Genomic DNA, 24,351 nt, shown 5'->3' on the forward strand with positions numbered 1-24,351 from the left:
ATGTCAAAAAAAAATCTTAAAATGATATGGTAATGAGTTTGTTCCCATGAATTAGGATTGATACAGCAATCGCTTGACATATCTGGATGGCAAAAATAAGAAGTAAGTGTACCAAAAATGTGTAAACTAATGACTTACTGTAATGACAGTACAATTTAGAAGATAATTACGAGAGCTGACAACTGGCAGTAACTACATGTGTTGCTTAAAATGACTTAACAGTAAATGTTAGGGAAAAATCATAATTTTTTACTACTTAAGATGGCAAGAAAAGAGCAAAGGTGATGCTAAATTGCTCACTGAAAGGATTAAGCACATTCTGAAACATTCATTCCTCTGTATTTCATAATAAGCACAATTTCCGACTTATGGACGTGTAAATTAAAACACAGAAATGTAAGTAATTATGCCAGATGAGACCCAGTGAAGACAGGGCAATTTGGAACCAAGATTTCTATGTCTCATTTTGGTACTGAATCAGTTTACACAGAATGTTGTGTTCTTGGATATTGCATATGAGAACAATGACTTGAAGACTACACATTGATTTTCTGGCAAATGTTAAAAACCAATCTAATCAGAAAAAAAAAAAAGGAAGAAGAAAATATTGTAAGCGTTGAGAATCTGTATCATAAAAGAAAACTTTTTAAACAGGTGAGCTTAAATCGTAAAGGGATTCCTGCAATGAGTTTGCAAATATAAAATTACAAAGCATAAAACCAGACCAGTTTGGGGGGGGCTGTTGTAAGTATTATCGATATTCCAATTGTCCATATTATTAAGATATGAATAAGGAAAATAAAGTAACTACTAGGTTTGTGGTTTTTTTTAAACTTGATATAAATAACCTCAAATACAGTAATTTTCCATAAAAGACTGTGCTGCTGAAAACTGGTAAATGTAGGCTGTTTAGAATAGATTACATTGACTGATTTTGTCTGTCTAATCATATTTGCATGTTGAGTAGGATAATTATTGCACACCCAGGCCCTAATCCTATAATTGCATCTGTGCATACAGCCTTCTGTTGTTGCTAGAATTTCTATTTAATTAAATTACACCATATAACCCTTTAAAGTAAACAAGACCATTATCTGGTTTATGTGTCCTTACAAAAGAGTCAGCTGAAACACAATACATCCATTCAACACAATCACTCCCACCTTACTTGTACACGGTACAACTCCACCAACTTCCCTGAAGTTACAAGAAACATGAATTTGACAGGTATCAAGAAGAGTGCGATTGACAGGGACTGGAACAGAAGAAAAAGGAATGGACGCAACTAGCCAGGGAAGTAAGTAGAAAAGAAAAGAATGAGTAAAATCAGTGGACCAATATAAAGACAATAAAAGCAGTCCAGAGAAATTAGGAATATAACTTCCAAAGCCCAATTTTGCTTCTTAGAAATGCTTTCACTCACATCACCTTTACATCTCTTTCTCCCCTTTGCTCCTTCCCTGTATTGGTTAAACTTTTCTTCTTTCTATTGTTCCTCACATGTGTTGCAACCCCACATGTTACAACCAGCTCACAGGCCTTATCACAAAGGATTTATATTCTTTTTCTGTCATAACAATCCATCCAAATTTCTATTGGCCCTGTGAATTGCACTTGGAAATTAATTACAAAGCATTCTTCAATGGCAGCACAGTCTAGATAATTATTGGCAAAACACACGAATTTCTGTTTTCATAGTATACAGACAAATTACAGGAGAACCCTCATAATATTTTAAATTGCATTGTATATTCAACTTATAATAAGAAACATGTGTGCCAAGGGATTAAACTGAGGCATTTTTCACAGCTTGACTTAAAGAGTTTTTGAAGGATTAAAAAAAATGATAATTTCATACTCATATATACAATTATTGATCTATAATACATATTTAAAATGTAAGTATAGTCTGATATTTAAATATTAATATGTTCTAATATAGTGTATATACTAGTAGATTCCTATATGTATACCTTTAATAAATATATATTAGAATATATATTAGCAGCTATATCTATTTTCCTCATGCTCTTTTGTCATCCTAACTGATTCAAATACCATAGATCTTGAGTCTGTGGTTAGGAATAAAATTCATTTCTTGAAATGCATACTCACCAAAATATTTCTAATCTTGCCTTATCAGTCATTATGCTGGGTGGGATTTTTATTTATTTATTTATTTATTAATCATTGTGATTTGCCTTGTTCTGATATTTAATGGGGGACAGGAAAAGCAAACTTTTAAGCACTCCTATATTATTAACAAAATCTACTGTTTTCAAGGAATTACTCTTGAAAATTGACCAATTAAATAAAAAATATGGTCATATCCTAATTTCTTCCACTAATGACAATAACCTCAAATCCTTATTTGCACTGAGCTGTAGAAAACTACTTTAATTCCACTTCCCCATATTTAGATACCTACAAAATTAAAAGTTTAAGATTACGAGGTATTTGCAGCCTGACATAATGAATATTAAGCTTTCTGAAGCAGCAATACTATTGAAAGTTTAAGTCGGGGAAGAATGAAACAGTGAAAACCATGGTGGTTTTGGTTTGTGCCAATGCCCTGTCATTTCAATGCATTTTGCACCTTACACAGTTTTGCTTTTATTATAAAGCCATTACCCAAAACCTAGTCTAAGGTGAAAAGCATATGAAACCACAAATTTCTCACAATTTCCACTTGAGATTACAACTTTTCCCAGGTTAGTGAATTCAGGTGAGTTTAAAGGACTTACAAGGCTGTGTTTTCAAACCACAAAAGCCTGTGAGGTTCATGTGAGAATTCAGATTTCCCTCTCCCTACAAGAGGCTTTTCCTGCCTCCTGCCCTAAACTAGAAAAGTAGCATAAACACACACTTTTCAACTTGCATTAGAGAACCAACCAGGTCAACAACTTAACTAGTTAAAAATATGTATTTTTTTTCAGGTCAGGTTAATCCCCCCATATCAGCTGGCCACACTAGCAGATGTGCTAGAAAAGATAGATTTGTATACCACTATGAGGGAAGAAAAAGCAGAAAAGACCTGAGGAAAAGCAGCATCTTGTCACTTCATAAACATCAAATTAAATAAAATCACCCTGTTTTTAGATTAACAGGACTCTCAACCTACATCCTTTAATCAAACCCAATCCCACGTTTTGGTGTGTATATTCCACCCCAAAGCACTCACTTTCCTAGGCACTCCTCGTTGCAGGCAGGAGTGGGGTCAAATACTTGGTGAACTTGCTACCTACCAGCTTCTTCTCCAGTCATTCCACCTACCGCAGGGCTCAAAGGACGTCCTGTCCCAGTCAACGCAGGCGCCCTCCAGCAGGTGACAGGACACAGGTATCATTTGTCAGGAAGTGTTTGCAGTTCACTCGCCCAGTATATGGCCGTCACCTGACAGGAGATAGGGTTGTGGACTGCAGTCATCTGGAGCCTCTGTAACAGGCTGAGTCTTGCACCGAGTGACTCCAGGAGATGCAAATATTTAACAGATCCCATTGTTTCCCGTAAAGGATGCTGTCATGCACCGCGATTGTGTCAGGCACCGAACAAATACAAACACAAGCCTCTTCCCATTTTGCATGAGAAGATTCACATTACAGGGGCACCAGCCTGCACGAGGCTCCCCCCTCCTACTATCATCTTGTCTTCTCTGCCTTAGCTTTTACTTTCAGATTCTTCTGCGCATTGGGCCACAGAAGCCAGTGCCACAGTGTGTTGTGTGGTGAAGACGCCCTCTGTACACTTTAGTCCCTCACGTGCCAGGTGGTGACCACGGGGCCTGGTGTAGCCCTCACATGTACACACTCAACACCACACGTACACACTCAACACCACATTTGTGGCTTCCTCATGACAGGAGCAGTGTTTTGGGTGCATGGGAAGCACTGACACCCACCACACTTAAGTGGCTTCTCCCCTTCCCTCAGCACCCTCACGCCAAGGGTCAGAAGTTGGACATGGCGCAGGGGGACATGGCTTAGTGGGCGACGGTGGCATCGGGGGGGCGTTGGACCGGCCGAGTGTGGTGGTTTTTCACAACTTTATTGATAACACCAATTTTTAACACACAAACAACCCCTGCTCCGCCGTACTTCCACGGAAGCTCAGCGCAGAGGTAGTTTGATCCCGTTTCACAGAGCCCACAACACTGGGCAGCAGCGGCAGCCGGTCACGCACCGCGCATGCGCGCCGACTCCGGGGCCGGGCACGGACGGGCGCGGACGCGCGATCGTGGACGCGCGGGGCGCGTGTCCGGCGGCTCCGCGCAGGCGCGTTGGGCCGGCAGCGAGCTCCTCTCAGTGAGGCGGTGGAGGGGGAGAAAGGGGGAGGTGTTGCTCCGCGGCCGCCTCCCCCCCGTACCGTTCCCGGTCCCCCGCCCCCAGCCCCCGACCCCGCCCGGTCCCCGTCCCCCAGCCCCCCTTCCCCGCTCCCCGGCCGGGCCATGGGCGGCTGAGCCCCGAGGGGCGGCGTCCCTCAGGGGTAAGGGGGTGGCGGGGGGGTGCGGCTCTGTGCCGGCCTCGCCCCCTTCCCGCCCCGTCCCCGCCGCCGGGGGAGGTGGCCCGGGCCCGGCGGGGGCAGCGGGGAGCGGCGGGGGCCGGCTCTCGGCGGGGCCGGGCCGGGCCGGGCCGGGCCGTGGGGATATTGGCGCCGGCCGCCCCGGCAGGTAGCGGAGGAAGGAGGAAGCGGGTGGCCCTGCCGGCCGGTGTGCGGGTAACTTTCTGCTTCCACCGTTCCTGAATTCGCGATTTTTCTTTTCTCCGTTTCTGTTCGCGTTGTGGGGTGAGTGGCTTCCCTCAGAGCGCCTTTCCCTTTTAATTAATTCGCTGTCATTAATTTATCGTCGTTTTATTATCACTGCTATTTATTACTGCTGTAGTTATTTAATTTTAACTACTGTCGCTGCTTAATTTTTTTTGTCTCTTCCTGCCTTCACCCCGAGGGACCTGCCCTGCACCGCCCGGAGAGCTGCTGGGCACCCGGTGGTAGCGACGGGGCGGCTGCCAGCACCGCCAGCCCGCCTCCTGCGCCTCGGGATCGCTGCTCTTCTCTCATTTCTGCCTTTACTTATCGCTATCTCAAAGCTGAAGTGCATTTCTAACCGTGGTGAGAGATTTCCCTGTCCCAGGAAGCTAACTATGCTTAGCGTGCGCTGTGAGCTAAAAGCTGAAGTCTTCTCCTTTTTTCCTTTCTCTATTTTTTTTGTCGTAATCTATCATAAATGCATGAAAACTACCACTTAAGGCAGCGCTAACTTCATGCAAGGTGTATACATAATTAAAGTTTGCGCTGCAACTCAGTGACCTGCAGAAGCCAAACTGTTCTTCAACTCTGAGAACTCTGAAACAAAAATTAGTTCTTCAACTCTAAGAACTCTAATTTTTGTTTCAGAACTTTTTTTTTTTCCTTCTCTTCTCTTTCTAGTGACTCAAAGCAGCTTATCCGAAACTTTTCTGACATCTCTCAGCGCTGTTGGAGTGTAAGCCTTCGCAGGGAGGCAGGTTGATGAGAGCACTTGTTGTGTAAATGCTGATTAGTCAGAAAGAAAATGGTGCTGGGAAGTACCTTTTCAGAGAAATTCATTCAAAAATATGAGTAATTTTGATATGATCGGCATTTTTTTTCAATTTTGCTTTGAAACTAGTTTTTTTTGGAAATCTCCAAAAGGAAATTAAGAGCGCTGACACTGGAGCAACAATGTCCTCCTTTTCAATGTGTAAAATGTATTTATGAGTAACTTGTAATTTTTCTGATTTAATCCATTTTAGAATAGAACATTTTTGGTTTCTCTTAAGCTGTGAAATTGCCAGCTAATCTTAATATCCTATAGTTCCTATGTTTGATTCCTATAGTCTCCATAGTATCTTCCAATTAGTACAATGGGTTTCTTTTGCGTGTTTTTTTTTATTATTTTTATGTAGCATTTGTTAATTCTGTTGAGAGAGGATGGATAAAGGTTTATGCATCAGTGTGTGTAGTGCTTTGGAATACTGACACTAGAGGTAACTTACGGCTGGTGACATGTGAGTCTGTTTTGAGTAGAAATAGTATATGAAAACAAATGTAGTTCCTGAGTTGTACAAAGGTAACATTGCAAAGCAGAACTTTCCAAATAAACTTGATTGCCAGTGAATAAGGCAAAGGCAAAGCACCCATTAAAGGTGAATCAATTGAGTGTTTCTTAAGAAACTTTCTTAAGTGGATCTTTTCAGGTGTTTGAGGCATGATGCAGGTTTTTGGTGATAACTGCAAGTTTAAGTCTGCTGTGATTTGTGGGATACTGCCTCTGGTACTTCGGGAAGGGCTGTGTTTTTGGGGTGGTTTGGGGTGTGTGTTCTTTTGTTAGGAGATGCTAAGTACTTTCTGAGAATTGGACTTGATTGCAGGATGTCCAGACTGTTAGGTGGATGAAGATACAAGCTGTTGAGGGGTATGGTTAAGTTAAATTGCCTTACGTACCATGAATAATTGAAAGTAAAAACAAGTTATAAGTTTTCATAATTCAACTTGTATTTTTGTTGTTAAATGCTCTTCAAAATAAGAAGAGTAATAACATAAAATTACACTTCATTGGAACCGTTGTGGAAATAATATACACGGGTTAATTTATTTCTGTGGGATACAGAGCCTACTTTGGATCCAAAGCTTGCTGCATTTAGTGAGAGTGAGAATACATTAAGTTAATAAAAGAGGAAACATTTTGTGTTTGGATCAGGAGGCTTCTGTAGAAAGCTTGTAAAAATTTCACTGTTTTGTGGCAAAGCACTCAACTCTCTAATATTGCTGGTTTTGGAGGGAAATGGATTCAAGTTAAACTGATTAAGTTGAAGTAAATCATGAGTGGTATGAGCTATAATTTTATGTTGACTTTTGAAGACAGGCCTTTGTGTACACATATATTCTTTAAGTGAGGATAGTGACTGTCTTGTGGGTTAGTAAGAGGAAAGAAATCAGAAATAACAGTAAACACAGCAGATGAACGTCCATTTGCAGCGTTAAGTTCAGCCCCTCCACTGCCAGATGAAATCTTCAGGTTTAGAAAGGATTCTGGATTCTGCAAGATGATGTTCAGCCTCTCAGAGACACATGCATGTCATTAGACCTGGGTTTCTATCTCACAAGTCTTCGGGGGTTTTTTATTACACGTATGCGATAGCATTTGTGTATCCTAAGTTTTCCTATATGTAATTCCTTCAATGATACCTGTTTCTGACCCACTTTAAGTTATATGCTTAGGAAAAATGTGTCCCCGGTACGAATAAAAGCATCCCTCCTTATGAGGTTGATGTTCACTCAACAAACTGGCTTACTAATAACATCTGATATAATTGGAAATGTGAATCATCTGACATCAGAAACATGAAAATAGCAGAATATAAATCACTCCCGTGATTTTCTTACCAGTTGTCAAGTGATTATTTGTATGATTTGGTCTATGGTCAGGAAAGCTAATCTGATTGGGCCCCCAGTGGGGGGAGGCCAGCAGCGAAGCGTGCAGGGTCCTACTGAGGAGCATTTATAGAGTTTCCTGCTGCACAGATGCTCTGCTAGCTGAATCACCTCTCGAGGTATTAAGCGATAAGCACAAGCGTGTTTAGATTGACTTGCTTTCAAAGGATATCCTGATTAAATGCGGTATTGTGTCAAAACGTGAGGGTGGGAGTTCTTCTGTAATGAAAGTACGCCTACAGCTGTTTTAGGGTGCAGCTTGTGATTCTGTTCCATCGCACTCATTAACAGAGTGGCACTTTTGCTTTCAGTTTTCCTGGTTTTGCCTGCTGTGGATCATTTGTATTTTTAATTTTGTTATGTGTTGCGTAAGCTCTGTGTATTTGAGAGGCTTTTTTCATAGCCGCCCATGGAAATAGAGCTTATCCTTCCAGGTGTGTGGACGCTCCTTTCACACTGGAGCAAAAGGCAGCATTTCTGATGCTGTGCTGCGAAGTGGGTAGGTGAAAAGCAAGAAGTGTTTTGACTGCTCCTGCAGACAGCACTCTTCCCTGCTGTCTCTGCTTCTCTGTTGAAGTTGCTTGAACTCATCACGCTTGCCAGAAGTGCAGCCCCATCCCCAGCGGTGCGTTTCTGCCCTCCCTCACGGTGCTGCAGCTGTGCGTGTGAGCTGAACTGCGCGGTCAGTTGTTCTGGTACCGTGCTGCCGGGCTCTTAATCGCAGCGGGGGGGCTGTGGGAGCACACGGGTGGGGAATGGCATGATGGCTCCTCTCGCTGCAGCCTTAAATCAGCATAAACCGGCCAGGAAACCGCACCCTAAATTTCCGGTGAAAGCTGATGAAATGAACGCTCATATGATTCAATAATCTAGCCATTATCTCTGCAATTAACTTTCTTAATCATACCGTGCTACGAATAATTTACCTCGATGCCGTTTTTCATTAAAAGACATGGTGTATTACGGTGGCATTTAAAGCCCAGGAGAAGACGTATCCTTTCTGAACAGTGCATACCAGAAGCAAGGGAGCTGAACTAATGCTTTCTTACTTGCCCTCTGTTCACACGATCGTGCAAGCATTTGGTCAGTGATCCCACGGGGATCGTTCCGTGTAAACAAAACATTACCAGCTCTTCGGAGCTGCATTGCCTCCATCGTGGAAACAAGGATGATCAGTCAGGCAGAAATCATATCCAAACGTGTCTTCTGGTTTGGGACCAGACCGTAGGGAGAAATGAGGCAAAGGTCACCCTTTTCTTATCTTTAGGTGGCATGGGAGCTGTGTGCATGGTAGTGCTTCAGAAGGACATGAAATAACTTTCCTCTGTAATGAAGACAGGCCCCTGCAGATCTTTTGGTGTACCTTGCAGAGATCTGGTTAAGACTGTTGCTCCAGCTCGGAGCCTTGCTTTCTAGGTAACTCCTAGGCTCCAACAATTCTTAGAAATTCTGTGGCCTTTTCCATGGAGGATTCAAAGCATGTTTATGCACTCGTCCAGAGAGACATTTTTCCGGGGCTCCTTTTGAGCATGTGAACTGAGCTTCATCTCATCATGAGACAACAGACTCCCATATGCCTTCGAGCCTTTTAACCGGAACGCTTTATACACTACAAACATTTAGAATATTGTTTGCCAGTCAGCATGAAATGCATGTTGCCACAGAGACCCAAAGACCACTGCAAATTAAATGAACCTTGTATCTGAGTACTCTACTGACTTGTAATATTGCCAGGTGACTTAATTTGCAAATTACACATAATCCTTCTTGGTTTTGTTAGGTCTTATTTTCCTACCTAGCTTTGCTTGCCTAGATGAGGATTTTCTTTCCAGTTCCATTTCTCTGGGACTTTTGGTTGTTCGTTTCCTCATTTTACTATCCACCACAATGCATTTGTTTTCTTATTCTTTTTTGTCATGTGCTTCTAGTTTCTCTTTCTGGCTTCATGTCTGCAGACAAGTTACTTGCTCAGATCTTGTGTTACCAGAAGAATTACTCCAACTTCACGCCTCTTCTTTCTCCTCTTGTTTCAGTTGTGTTCTTTCCTAAAGCACTACCAATTTGGAATCCGTGATTTTTTTTTTGTTATTGCTTGTTTTATTTTGTTTTTAAGTTATTCATTGCATAGTATAATACATTGGATGTGGCGGAAAGTGTTGTGTGAAACTTCCTGCACAGAAACCTCTTGAGCTCAAAAGTACATGATCAATTAACTTTTCGTTTGGCCTCTCCTTGCTAGCAGTCTTGTTTCTGTGTAATGAAACTTGGTAGAGGTGCACAAAAGCCAGCTCTACATACAGAACTGGTCAGTTTCAGAAAATTCAGAAGAGTACAAAGTGCAGACATCCTTCATTTCTTGAGGCTTTTTTCTTCCATTTTCAAATGTTTTTTCTCCTTGCTCTTTTTCCTCTGGACATCCAAGCAGTTATACGGAAGGGGTATCAAAGTGTAAGTAAAGGTATACATGGCAAAAATACATATGCTGTGCAGTCCTGTGGGGCAGTTTTAACACTACTTTAGCGCGCGCCCTGAAGGAAAGATCAGTGCGTACAGGCATCACTTCCTGATAGACGAAATAAGCTATATGCAGTTCTTGATTTTTTTTTTAATGTTCCTTTTTTTTTTCCAGATGAAAAACAGCAGCTCTCCGTTGCTTCAGAAACAGAGTTGTCTTAACTATCATTAGTCTGGAAGTGTAAAATAGATCTGTTCATATATAACTTCCTTTTTTTTTTGTATAGCCCTGCTTTATCCAATAATGTATGTTTTCCAATTTATTGAAATAGATCTTTTCTTTGTACAATAGGTCTCCCTCCCCACCCTGCACCCAAAAAACCTATGGAAGTAAAATTAAGTACCTTACAAATGCAAAAAACTCCTCATTGCTAATTCTTATCTGCAGGATCCCACAAAATATTTTCTGCAAGGAAATTGGGTGGCTAATGGCATTTTTTGGCTTTTGCCATCATGTAAAATGTCTCAAGCGTTTGTATGCACTTGTGTGTGTGTATATGTATCTACATATAAAAATAAACTCATGGGACTGTCGTGTAAATGCAAAGATCATTCAGTGTATGCTGTGTCCTCCCACTGCAGGTGCTCTCTGCTGATTTCTGCTGCCTAATCGTTGCTCTCAGTAGGGCGAAGGACTGGACAGTAACAGCGTAAATACAGTCAGTGCTGTAGAATCACCAAGGAGCAAGACCGTGATTCCTTAGGAATTACTGATTTTTGTGAACTTTACTTTGCATGGGTTTCATCTGTGGTTTTTTTGGTATGAAACAGACCTTTCTAGTGCACACTTGTGGCAAGCGTTGCTTGGCGTGCTGTGAACAATGCTGTCTTGGAGGAGCTCTAGTTGCTGTTTCGCTACCTTAAAAGATACGGAGGGGGACTCATTACACATTGCAAGAAAAAAAAAAACACACAAGGTCTCAAAACATGCAATCCAAAGCCTAGATTACAGCTGTCTGGAATAATGAGTGTTAATAACTTGATGTTTAACCAAACCAATCTGATTTAAGTCTGTAGACCACCGAAAGATGGTAATTCATTTAATTACCAGTGTTTTATAAAACACCTGGAATGTTAACAGGATCCATGGATTTAAATATTTATAAAATTCAGGAATAGGTTTTCTTCTCAGGATCAGGTTTCTACTGTAGTTGGTTGTGTGTTTGTCAGCAAAAGAGCAGGGTTAAAATGTCAAAAAAAAACCCAACAAACCACAACCAAACTAAAAGGTTGCTTAGCAGTAAGATAACTGTAATGTTATAGTTGAATCACTTCACATTATACTTTGATTGGGGAAAGTGATTTTGCTAACAAACTTGTGCCTTCTGTTCAGAGTCTGAAGAAATGAGGACTGTCACAGAATGTAGTGTTGTGAGGTAAAGCCGAAATGAAAGCCACGTTCCACGTGAACGGTGATGTTTAAGGGAGGGGATGAGAGGAGGAGAGCTTGTCCCTACATACTGAAAAGGTGCCAGCATTCATTTCTACAAAAGATGTAGGGGGGAAAATGTACACAAAAATAAGGGTATATTAACTCTGCTCTCTCCTCAGTCTCTAGATAGTCTGAGATGATGATTTATATAATAATTATTATTGTAAGGATGATTCTAAGAGCGGGTATCCTATTACTAGTTGTTCCAACAGGTGAAGCAGAGCTGGGCTGAGGAGTAGAGGCCAGTGCATGAGAAAGTGTCACGCAGTGAGAAAAGATGAGAAACACTGCTAAGGAAGTGGGGAGGAAACAAAGCACAGATCAGACAGAAAGGACAAGAACTGCAGGTATCATAGGTGCGACCACGTTCTTCTTGCTTACAACACTACTCACCTAGAAAATCTTGAGCAGTAACTGAAAACTCATCTTGTGGATAGCAGTCTTGTACTCCATTGTTAATCTTGATGCAAATCTTCCATCTATTAGGACAAGAGCTTATTCACGAAATATTTAATTTACGTGATGTACATCATGCAGATTTTGTTACTTTCCAACCACTTGATTTCAAGTGTGCAACTCTTAGAGCTTTTAAATCCTAGAATTATGTGATTGTTTGAGAATATGAATTTTTCATTAAAAAATAATTTAAAGTCATTTAGATTTCATGAAAAAAATGTGTTTTCTTGTGGAGAGAAGCTTAAAATGTGAATCCAATTAAACATTTAAAAGACAATACAAAATATATATCTTCAGAGTGTTGCAGTTAAGTTGAGAGTAGGATTTTTTTTTCTTGGATGCTTTTTAAGGCTCTTAGGTACGTAGTTACAGAAAGTAATTTCATGCTTTTAAATTGAATGATCACTTCAAGGACAAATCTTTTTGGTAGCTTCACATGAATTGATAGTGGATGTTAGATGCATTGGAAGGGAGATTTTTTTTTTCCCCCCAAATATGTTTTTCCTCAGCTAAACTAAGTATATTATTTAGTTTTGTAGAACAGGAGTAGGAACAAAAGTGGATATTTTGCATCCTACAAGGTAAAGCTGCTGATAAATGCTGTATCCTGGAATCCCGTTCATGCATTTTTTTCCTGTTTTCAGAAGGAACTAGGTTTAAAAATGAATTGTAAAAAGAGTGTGTTTTATATAGAAATTCTGTATAAGTTTTTCTGGTTGTTTTTGTGATCCTGCCAGTCATGTTTTCTTTTTTCTCCATACTGTGCATTGTTAAACTATTTCCTTTGCAAAAGAAAAAAACAAATTCACAGCTCATGCTTTATGACCATGTTTTTCTTTCTCCACTTTAGCCTATTTGCCATTATCTTTGCAATAATTTGCTCTCTAACATCTTCCATTTTTTCTCTTCAGTGTTTTTATACAGTTTTGTAAGATCTTACAGCAGTTTGTTTAAAGGTTGAAAACATATTCTGTCTTTTTCTGTACACCTGTTCCTTCTTTTATTATGGAATCACAGAATGGTTTGGGTTGGGAAGGACCTTAAAGATCATCTAGTTCCAACCCGCTGCCGTGGGAACAGAACACATCCTATTTTTGCTGATGTGATTCTGGAAGTCATAAGCCTCATGTTTTTGTTTTGTTTCTCTTTGGTGTATTTCCTTCTGAATTTTAACTTTTAATAATAATATAAACTGGATTGTCAAATAATGACACTTCTGTACTTCAGAAGTCCGTGTAAAGGTTTTTTTCTGACCAAACTGAAAACAGCTTACTGGTGACTTAAGTAGCTTACTGGAGTTTTACCTCAAGTAAATATCTTAAGACTTGTGTGTAATAAAGTGCAGCAAAACTATACATGATGTGACGTTACACAGATACATTTGTGATTGAAAATTCTGAAGCTTAAGGCAAATGATTTTATTACTGTACAGGATTTCATTCTGTGCAGTCTTTGTTTACGGATGTGCCCACACATTCAATTGCTTATGTAGCATTAGGGTGAAAATTTTAGTAAAGATTGTGGTGTGTTTTGTATGTTGTTTGAAAAAGGAATATGTTTGAAAGGAACATACTGAAGTAATTTTCTCTTGAAATAGCCTGTGTTACCTGGTCAGGAAAAGCTTAATTTTCATCTTCACATATTTAAATGTTAAGCTAAGTAGAAGGCATAGATGTTTATCTTTATTGCTAGAAAGTTTGTATTTAAACCATCAGAAAACAACATTACTGAAAATTATAAGCTGGTGATAGTGCTACAAAGAAAAGCTGGTGGCTTTTTTGACATGCAGCAGATGATCTGCTTCTGTGTTGTGATGCCTGTTTGGTCTCTGCAGCATCCAAAGTTCTTGTTCTTCAGGATGAGTTTAAAGCCATCATACCAAGTGAAAATACTCCATACTTTAAAAACAGCTGTTTTAGATTATTTTAAAAACTTATCTCACTAATTTTACAGCTCTTGCTAATTACATGTTCAAGGTTGCCTTTGATGATAGTTTATTTTACTGCTTTGCTCTCCTTGATCCAATGCAATTGTCGCAAGCAGTCTGAACATTATGCTTAAGAGGAAAGAGCCTAGAGGAAAATATTATTTCCTAAGATTCTTGCACTGCAATATACTGTAAGTGAAAAGTATGTGACCTTATAGCATTGTGACTTGTGGAGTCTGGTCATGAAGTCTGTTTGGAACTTAGTCAAATTATCCTATTGCCCATTGTAACAAATTTGTATCTTATTTTAAAATCTAAAGTAGTCAGTCTTAAGTGGGACAGCAATCTGTACATCCAGATGCAGACTTAGTGTTACTGAAGATATTTTTCTCTTTATTTCTAAAGGAAACATGGTCATAAAAGTCTGTGGAGCATCACATTACTGTTCTGTTTAGGTGAACAGTAGTAAACTGTTAGACTGATACCTACATCTGACTCACGCCAAGTTCTTACTGTGAACTCCTGTGATAAAGTAGATTGTAAAGCATTTCTACACCATGTCCTCATTCAAGTGTGAACTTCTTTGATGTGTAAATGGTGTAATTTATAACTTTTCATTTTTTCCACTCTTGCGTTTGTGCAAGCTTGGTGGGCCTTACATTTTAGTATGCCTACTTCACAGACTCTAGTATCATTGGTATTAGTGATGCTTGTTTAGCAGTTCTCCTACTGTACAACCCAGATACATTTTTGTTTTGCTGGAATAACAGGTGTGTTCTTGTCTTTATGTGGGAAGGCAGCTCAAGAAATTTGAGATGTTCACTCTAAAATGAATGTTGTTTAGTTGTTTTAAGTGTGAGTAGGCTATACTAGTGCACTGGAAAAGAGAACAACTGGGACTTGGAAGATGTAAGTTGTTGTTATGAGCTTCAGATTAATCATTTTCAAATGGACATATTCCATTATAATTGCTCATAAATTACTCTTAAAAGGAAAATGAAGTGCACAACATTTATTTTAATACATAAATTAAATCTGTCGGGGAGCAGAGAAGAAATTTGTATTAAAAACTGATCTGCAGATCACTTAATTACCTTCATTACATTTATAATTTTGGGACTGTTTCAATCTGATTGGGTTTTGAGTTGTTTGGATCCTCCTGTGTTTTTGATGTGTTTTCTTATATCCCCAATATATCAGCTGATAATGATTTTTAAGAGAGTCATAAATCACTTCCCGAGACTGTGCGATGCTGTTTTCTGCAGAGTTCAGAAAATAGCAAGTAGTATTTCTTTGCTCGTCTTCAGATCAGTAACACTGGTAGAACACTACTGAATTCTGCCCACTCTACTAGGAGCAAATTGAGGAGTTGATATGTTCCTAGTTTACTTTGTATTTCACAGTATTTAAACAATCCATTTGCAGCAGTTCAGAAATCAGCAGGAAACAGCAAAGCATGTCATACTATTGAAGGCCACAAAAAGTAAAATGAAAATTAAGCTTGACTGCCTTCACAAATAGGTGTGAGAGGACTGGGAAGGGGAAGCAATGGTAATAACATATTAATCCAGTTGTGGTGCTGGTAGGTTTTGTCATGTCTTTGCCACAAGTCATGGAGTAAAAGGCAAATTATTATTTACCTTACAGAAGAGAAAATAAATGAAATACAGTTCTGTAGAGTAACCTACTGTTTTCTTCCTCTCACACTTACACGACTTTGCAGACCTTAACGGGTAGTGAATTCTGCATTTGCATCATAATATAAAGCAAAGGTATATACTGTATTGTATTTCCAGCTTTAGCTCACCTTGAGAACTTAAGTTTCTATTTAAACTGTCAGGCATCTTTGTCCAGGAGCATTAGAGATTATGAAATTCATGTGTTAGTAGTCTATGTAGAGCTGTCTTAATTTGAGCTCAAAATAACATGGCAAATCTATTTGACTTGATATTTTAACTTACTTGAAGTTATACAGTTCTCTGAAAACATCTCTTTTCATGTTCATAAATTTCTGCTCAATGCTTAAATGTTTCTTGGAGTATAATTTCTTAGCTTTTGTAACATGGAAAATATACAATATTAAAAATGGGAGTGTTGTTTTTGATACTTTAAAACATTGGGTAGCAACTTTTCACATCAACTGAACTGTCTAGTGAAAGCCTGTATATATGTACACACACACACACACACATATATATACACACAAAATATGTGAAGCCCCTATAAGCAAAGGTCTACTTTAGTAGACTCTTGGATGTGAAAGACACTGAGCCTCATTCTTAAACTTGCAAAGAAAACTGCAGTGTGAGTTCCAGGAGAAGAGGGTAGAGGATTAACTAGTTGTCAGAAAACTTGGGATACCAAGCAGCCACTTTCTAGTACGTATAAACCGTGTCACAGCAGGTGGAAGAGGCAGAATTTGTCTCCTGAACGTTGCCTTCCCTTCCGTGTTTGAGTGCAGGACAGAGTCCCCTGGGTTGTCGTGTGTGATATCCTTACTGTGGAGAGGGCAATGTGAGGTTTCTTTCCTGGAGATGAAACTTGGGCCTCCAGTTTGAAAAATTCTCATTTTTATACATAAGTAATCAATTTTTTTTAATTGTAATATCGTGCACTTTGAAAGAGCATTCATGCATTCACAATGCTAGAAGGAATTCAGTTTATAAGAGTTCTGCTTGAGGGCAGTAATCATTGATAGCTTATAATCATTGAAAATTGGCAGTCCTCATAAAAAAAAATCATTAATGTTTTCTTTTCCATTCAAAAGCTCCGTTGTATGTTGAAATTCTGCAAAAAGCCTTCGTAATTCATCCTCAAGTAGTCTCATGTCACTGGAATGCTTGTGAGCTTGCAGTGAAGGAGTACTGCAAGAATTTTTATGTGAGAACTATAAAATGCATTAAGTTTGAAGCGCAACTACAAGTGCAGTTCAAAGAAGACAGGAGTGCCCTGTGGTGGCCTGCTGTTGTAATAATCTACATAGGAGTTTAAGGTGATTAGACTCTTTAAAAAGTAGATGCGATTTTCCGTATGCAGATTTTTTGCAGTTTCGGTGTCTGTACTGCATAGTTTCTCTTGATCACGTGTTTGTGAGCCGCAGTTACTGTATGACTGGGCCTACAGAGCTGACATCACTTGAGTAATTAGGGTGATGTTGGATGCCCTCAGTTTGAACTTCCTTATGTTGCCTCATAGTTGTTAAGGATAGGACTTTTGTTAGATGAAGCACAATCTAGTGCGGGGGGGCGGGGGAGTTCCATCATAAAAACATCCAAACTAAACTTGCATAAACTTGCATTGGAATATTTGCCCAGTGACCCACTGCAACAATCAATGAGTTAACAGCTTGCAGATGTCTACCAGCCACAAAAGATTAAACGCTCTGGAAGATGCTCTCCCCCCATAAATGTTATCCGTCTCACACCGAAGGGAAGAGGTACAAAGAGGTGCAGGGAGGACCTCTGGGGACACCTGACATCAAGCTTGTGTGGTTGGAACCAGCAACGCTCAGCGTCTTGTTCCTGACACCCACTGCTCCTTTCAGCGGGAATGATGAGTTACAGAGAAATGCTTTTCTGTAACTTCGTAATGTTCCTTGCATTAATAAGCACTCTTTCACAGAGGGAATAAAAAGTTACATTCCTTCACATTAATTATTGCGTGCTAATTAATGCTGGTGTTTAGTCTGTCCTGACATAACCCATGCCATTAATAAAAAGAAAAAAAAAAAAGCTGGTGTCAGAAGTGGGACCTGAAGGCTTTAGTTTGTGAGAAGAGGACTGTACAGCAGTAGTGCTGTAGGAACATCCACGATGCTGAGACTGCCCACAGCTGCTAGGTTAGTTCTCCCGGTGTCATCTGGTGGAGCCAGGGATATGAGTGATGCTCAGAGGTAGGGGTATGGCAGGAAGTGCACTTAGTACACCACCTGAGTTGTGTTAATAGTGTATGTAGCGTGTGCTAACTCGTGTATAACAACGCTAACAGCTATTCAGTGTGATGCTGCCAGTACCAGGTATATCTTGACACTACCTTCTTTGTGCGGTAGGTAGCGTTTCGGTAGCATATGTAAGGTAGCAGTAACAGTTTGAAACGCATTCAAGTGTAAAACATGGAATTAAAAATTTTCCCTTCCTTGATATGTTTTCTCATTGAGTAACTCTGAGTGTACAACTAATCTTCTTTACACTGTTTGCGCTGTCCTTGGAGCTGTCCACTGTGATTCCTGGGGGAGGTGGGGAGGAGCTGAGAGGTTGTTGTTACTTAAGTAGCAGTTTGAAGAAATGGGAGTCAAGGTCGTGTGGCTCTGTTCTGAGCAGCATATCTCTTAACTATTCCTCTCTTAACATTCACGGGGGGAGGTTGTTTCTTGCTGTAGGTGCTGCCAGATGGGGAGAAGGGCTGAAAAGTCACAAAAAACAGTGGTGGTGGCAGAAACTGAAACCATGTTACCCTTAAATAGTGATCCCACTGCCCTGGGGAGCCTGTCCCAGTGCCCGACCCCCCTCTGGGTGCAGAACCGTTCCCTAACACCCAGCCTGACCCTCCCCTGTCCCAGCTCCATGCCGTTCCCTCGGGTCCTGTCGCTGTCCCCAGAGAGCAGAGCTCAGCGCCTGCCCCTCCGCTCCCCTCGTGAGGGAGCTGCAGGCCGCCATGAGGCCTCCCCTCGGCCTGCTCTGCTCTGGGCTGAACGAACCCAGGGACCTCAGCCACTCCACATGTGTCTTCACCTCCAGACCATTCACCATCTTTGTAGCCTTCCTTAGGAAGCTCTCTAATAGCTTTTTGTCCTTCCTACACTGTAGCACACAAAACTGCCCACAGTGCTCCGGGTGAGGCTGCACAAGAGCAGAGCAGGACAGTGTCTTCCCTCAGCCAGATGGCAGTGCTGGGCCTGAGGCACCTCAGGGTACGGCTCATCCTGTTGGCCCCCAGGGCATGCTGTGGACTCAGGCTAAACTTGCTATCAGCCAGAACCCCCATATTCCTTTCCACGCGTAGCAGAGCTGCTACGGGTCATAGAATCATATCATAGAAATATAGAATGCCTTGGGTTAGAAGGGTTAAATGTCACCCAGTTCCAACCTGTTGCTGCAGGCAGGGATGCAACCCGCTAGGTCAGGCTGCAAAGGGCCCCATCCAGCCTGGCCTTGAGCACCTCCACAGGTGGGGCATCCACAGCTTCTCTGGACAACCTTTCTAGGACTTCACCACACTCTGAGTGAAGAATTTCCTCCTAACATCTAGTCTCCCCTCTTTTAGTTCAAAACAATTCCTCCTTGTCCTGTCATTATATGCCTAAGCAAAGAGTTGCTCTCCATCTTTTCTGTAAGCCCCCTTTAAGTACTGAAAAGCTGCAGTGCGGTCACCCTGTAGCCTTCTCTAGGGAGCAGAACATCCCCAGCTCTCTGTCTTTCTTCATAGGAGAGATGTTAGCTCTGATGTTACCTCCATCAGTGCCAACTGCAACAATGATGACAACATCAAACCAACAGGAATTCAGTCTGTGCCTGAAATGATCATATCCCTTGACTTTATACTTCTGCATTATTTGTTTGAAACCATTTGCCCTTAGCAGCCTTACCTGGCTGGTGTGAAAACCCAACAGGGACAGGAGATTAACCATAGACTGTAACGGTCTGAATGAGGTAACAACATCCGAGTGCTGCCGAATTAGTGTGCTAGAACTATGACATGAACTTAAAGCAATAAGTAAATAAATGCTGCCTGGTGTGCAACCACTGATTTAGCTAATGTGTTTTTATTAATTTCCGTGGCCACTGAGTGTAAACTGGAGTTCCTTATTCCTGGATGGGGGCACAATACGTCTGTAGCTACTTGCCACGAGGATGGAGGCATAGTTCTAGCATCTGGCACAGGCTTGTACACATGGTTTTGGAGGAGAACAATGCCCCAGGTCACTCAGGGTGCACTGATTACATCAACATATATGGAAACAGTGCCCAAAGGGTGGATAACAAAGATAGCTGGAACTGAAGTGATTCAGGATTTACAGTCAAAGGAATAAGGTGAAGGCACTTGTAGGACTAGAAATACAGTTTCTGTGGGTCAAAGAGCTATATGCCTACCACTGTGTGTAGGCATATACTACCTGGTGTGATTAATAAAATTTTGGCAATGGTTCCACCAGCCAACAAAAGAGGAAGCAGCTTTCTCTTAGAGTGGTAGGATTTTAGTGAATTTACTTCCGCAGAACAAGTCAGCTCATGAATCCTCTGTCCCAAGCCACCAGGAAAAAGAGAACATTTGACTGGGGACCCAAAAAACTGGTCTGTGACCAGTAAAGCAACAAACTGCATATGCAGTTGTGCTGAGCCCTGTCAGAACGGGTCCAAATGTCTGAAGTGTGCTATATGCACTCGTAGGGGTCAAGTCAGTCCGGTGGGTTTTATGGCAGAAAGTACATATGGGGAGAGAGGCAGGAATACTCCTTGGATTCTGGAGCCAAAGCTACTGTGGGCATGAGGAAAACTGTATCCCAAGAGAAAAAGAAACATGAGTGCCCTGTACACTTGTTAAATTATTGACAGTTTGGAGTCCCACCCAGCAGGTGATAGAAGTGTATGAAGGTGAAGTATAATCAAATGAGTATGTGGAAGTCAAAGCCACAAGACAAGCTACTGGTGTGGTATTACTGAGGAAATGGCACAGGTGAAGCATCTATATTGATGCTTGGATGGTTGCTAATGCCCTCTGGGGCTGTTTCACTTGAGACTGCTTACAGTGTAGCCATGAATATGTGTGGAATATGCAGCTAAAGTGTATCCTCAAGAGATACTCTCTGTTCGGAGTCCAAATGCTCATGCCTTGTTCTACCTCCTCGTTTACCCCGTTGTCCTAACATTGTTGGGTGTACTTACCATATTAGTTATTGTTGCTGTAGTCCTGTGTGTAAAATTCTGGAGACTGTTGCAGGTGGTGTCATTTGTGATACAAGTAACCTCACACTACATATTGTCAGATGAATGAGAGTTATGAAGGTGTCAAGCAGGGGTGAAACATGCCTTGGTCTACTGAGCTGATGCCACCCGAGTAACTACGGTGATCTTGGAGGCCTGTAAGTATGACCTTCGTTACGCTGCTATGCATTTGTTAGGGAAGACCATAATTTTGGATAAAACAGGCAGGTATTACAGAAAAAAAAAAAGTTTAGAATTGGTAGAAATAGCAGAACCAAAATGATAATAACAACATTTGGCAAGCAACTTGCTGCACAGACAGCAGCTCAGAGTTGTCCACCAACTGGTAAGGAACAAACAACCTGGAAGATGCCATTTCCCTCTTAAATGTCACATCTACCTCAGCCTGGAAGGGAGAGGCACACGTGCCCTCAGGGATACCTGGCCTTGGAGGACCTCCAGAGAGACCTGGGGTCAAGCTCATGTGTCTGTAGCTTGCACACTTGTCTCTGCGGCTTATGACTTCTGACATCCACTGCTCCTTTCAGCAAGGAAGGGCTAAGTGAGGAGAGAGACTTTTCTGTAACGTTGTAATGTTCTTTGCATTAATAATCACTCTTTCACAGAGGGGTAAAAAGACAAATGCTCGACACAAGTCCCGTTATTATATACTAATTAATGCATTTAGTCTGTCCTGATCTAAACCGTGGCATCACAGAACTTTGAAGTCCATGTTTTATGAAGCTAAAATTGTTACCAGTTTGCTCTCAGCCCTTGTTACCACCTGCATTTTTAAGGTTTCATTCTTGATAAACATTTTGAAGATTGTCTTAGTATTCTGAGGAGGGATAAGTGTGGTTTTCCCACATATCTTTGCTGTGAAAAACAATTTGGCATTTGTTAAAATGATCATGTACAATTATTGCAGGCTTGAAATTGCATTTTATGAAAATAATGAGATAAATATACAAGCATTAACGTAAACAGACAAAACATGGTCTATAAACATTTTCTGACCTTGTGTGTATCTTTGTACTGTCTAGTCCTGAAATCCGTTTCACAAGGTCAAAAACAATTAGTAATGCTTCAGGAATGTCTGTCCTAGAAATGTAAAAGTTTGTTACCTGAAGCTTTGTTAGAAGATTTTTTCAGCCTTTTTCTGTAGGCTGACTGCCGTTAAGTTTTGGGAAAGAAGTCCAGAAGTCAGTGAATTCTGCTGTAGGCACGAGTTATTTGATTACTAGTACTAGTTTCTCCTTAAAAGGAAGTTTTACTGACATTCTAAATGGGTTAATTTAAAATGTCTAACTTAAATGATGATTACAATTGTTTAGGTCAAGATTCCCTGTCCGCAGATGAAGTGTTTTAAATAGGATTGTTATTTTTACTTCCTCTTTTATTTAGATGTTGATTTCTATTGCGCGGTATAAGTTGTAGCTGTGAAGGATACATTATATTTGCACATTTACTGTGTTTGACGTGTTTCTCTCTCAAACATTTAGTCTTGCTTTTGGATACGTGTCATGGCTTTTTCTAGTATGGTCAGCATGTGTATTTGTCCGTTTGTGTGGTTCTGGGAGCGTGTTTTGAGAAAATATAGTCGTATGCTTGTTTCTTCCCAAAGTCTTTCCCAGGCACACCTCTCAGCGAGTGTCAGAGGCAAAATTCTGGGCCGTGTGAACTTTTGGACTGACCTAATATGTCCATTCTTACATTCTTCGTTTACACAGGAATAGGAATGCTGTTAAAGTGGACAAATGCTTTAACTTTTAAATAGTTGTTAGTTAAATACTTTGTTAGTTAAATAATAGTTGTTAGTTAAATAACAACTTTCTAATCTGTTGAATATTTGTGCACCAAAATGGATTTGCATTAGCGGATCTTCTTCCAAGAGTAGTTTTTTCTTAACTTGTTCACTCAATTGCTGCTCTTGATAGAGACTGTACAGTTCTGGGATTAGTTGCTAGCTTTGGCTAAAGTGACATGCAAATGCATGGAAGTGTATGAAGCATGGAAAGGGTATCAGCACATCTGAAGTTGAGCCTGGCACAAATAAGTTAAATTTGGAAAATTTGCAGAGTGTTAATGTGAAAGACTGAGCTGGCAAGTAAACCTGTGTACATAAGCAAAGTCGTGAATTCAGAATCCAATGTAGATATACCACTTCAAGAGTCAGGCTTGATATGAAGCAAGAGAAGCTATAATCATTAGATTTTGTGTGTGAGTTATAAAACTTTCCCAAACCTGACATGATATTCATGATGCTAACTGTGAAGCCTGTATCTGTGGCAGTGATATTTTCCTCCTGTTACAGTCATAGTAGAAAAAGGACACAGAAGCTTTTGTAGTATTGAGGTAGGGCAGACCATGAGAGGCTGAAGCCTGGTATTAGTTTTTCTGGTTACATCTGTAACATCACAACGTCTTGTAAATAGTTGTATGGTGCTAGTATTCCTGTGAATAAAAAAGCAGTTTTAGCAGGAGAAAAGCAGGAGAATCATTCTATGATTCTAAAAGGAGTCTCTCATTAAAGAATGATTAGAAGCAGGCACGTAAATGATTCAAGTATTACAGTTCTTAAACTCTCCTTTTGGAAGAAAAATATTATAAGAATAATATTGATTGTAAATATCTCTTGCTAAGTGAAAAATAGTTGTTAGTTTCTGATCTTTAATATAGAATTACTTTCTGTCTAAAATATGGACTATATTACCTACATTTTTACCTCTTCTGCTATTAAAATCATAAGCTATATAAAAAAAACTGCCTTCCCTTTGCATGGCTGTTTACTCTGGCCTTTGCAGCACATTGCTAATCACAATATGCTTTCAAGAAGACTTCTTAAAGCTTTTACTGGTGCCAACAGAGTGAAGTCTTGTTCAAACCTCTTCTCTGTTTCCCTGACCCCCTAGATGCAGCTCATCTGAACATGGAATAAATTGATTACTGCTTAAAGGAGGAGGAAACTAGCTTGTTTTAATTAAAAAAAAAAATGCTTTCCAGGTAGGCAGGTTGAATTTGATTCCCTTTTAGCAAGACAGAGTAGAGAGAGGGAAAGCAAAAGATTCAATGATCTGCTTATTCACCTTTGTGGCAATAAGCCATTAATTCAGCTAGGATGTGCCGTGAAACCACGCCATCAGGTATGCAGACACAGCTCTTTGATTCTACAGAGATGATTGTGTGTTATTTTTTGTTCCAATTAGCCTGCCGTTTGGCTCACGGTGGGAAAGTGGGATGGAGTGTGTGGGAAGAGCCTAAGCTGATATTTTGTTGAAGATATTACATCAGAAAATTCAACTCCAGTGTCAGTATGGGTAAATTTCTGTTATCTGACTTAATTGTTAGGTTTCTGTTCAATTACTGATCTCAGCTAGATCCCAATTTAGCCAGGTCAGATGTCGTACAAGTTTTTTGAGCATATAGGATAATATTATTATTAGATAAAAATTTTCTTGGTATATACACATAGTATTTACAACATATTTGAAAGACCAGATTCTTCTATTGAATGAGCAGAATCTACTAGTATGCCTTCTCCCACTCTCTGTCCTAAAACCTGAAAGCAGCAATTCACTTTCTTAAGAAAATATTTTAACAAGTAGCTAAATTGTACTCCTTCATGCTGAAGACAACATAGGCAAGCTGTTTTT

At 40.4% G+C, this 24,351-nt stretch overlaps 1 protein-coding gene across 3 annotated transcripts in view; it reads left to right on the forward strand.

The window, feature by feature from the left end:
- The first annotated feature begins 4,577 nt into the window (after nucleotides 1–4,577).
- Nucleotides 4,578–24,351, forward strand: part of PTBP3 (polypyrimidine tract binding protein 3) — a 65,075-nt gene continuing 45,301 nt past the window's right edge. The window contains exon 1 of one of the 3 annotated variants that reach the window (XM_083816485.1): nucleotides 4,578–4,713. The gene's annotated coding sequence lies outside the window, so the exon portion shown is untranslated. Of the gene's footprint in view, nucleotides 4,783–24,351 lie in introns of all 3 variants that reach the window. The other 2 variants (XM_083816484.1, XM_083816486.1) reach the window with 2 other exon arrangements.

This window comes from Anser anser (genome assembly GCF_964211835.1).
Source record: "Anser anser genome assembly, chromosome: Z".
Classification (NCBI taxonomy): Eukaryota; Metazoa; Chordata; class Aves; order Anseriformes; family Anatidae; genus Anser; species Anser anser.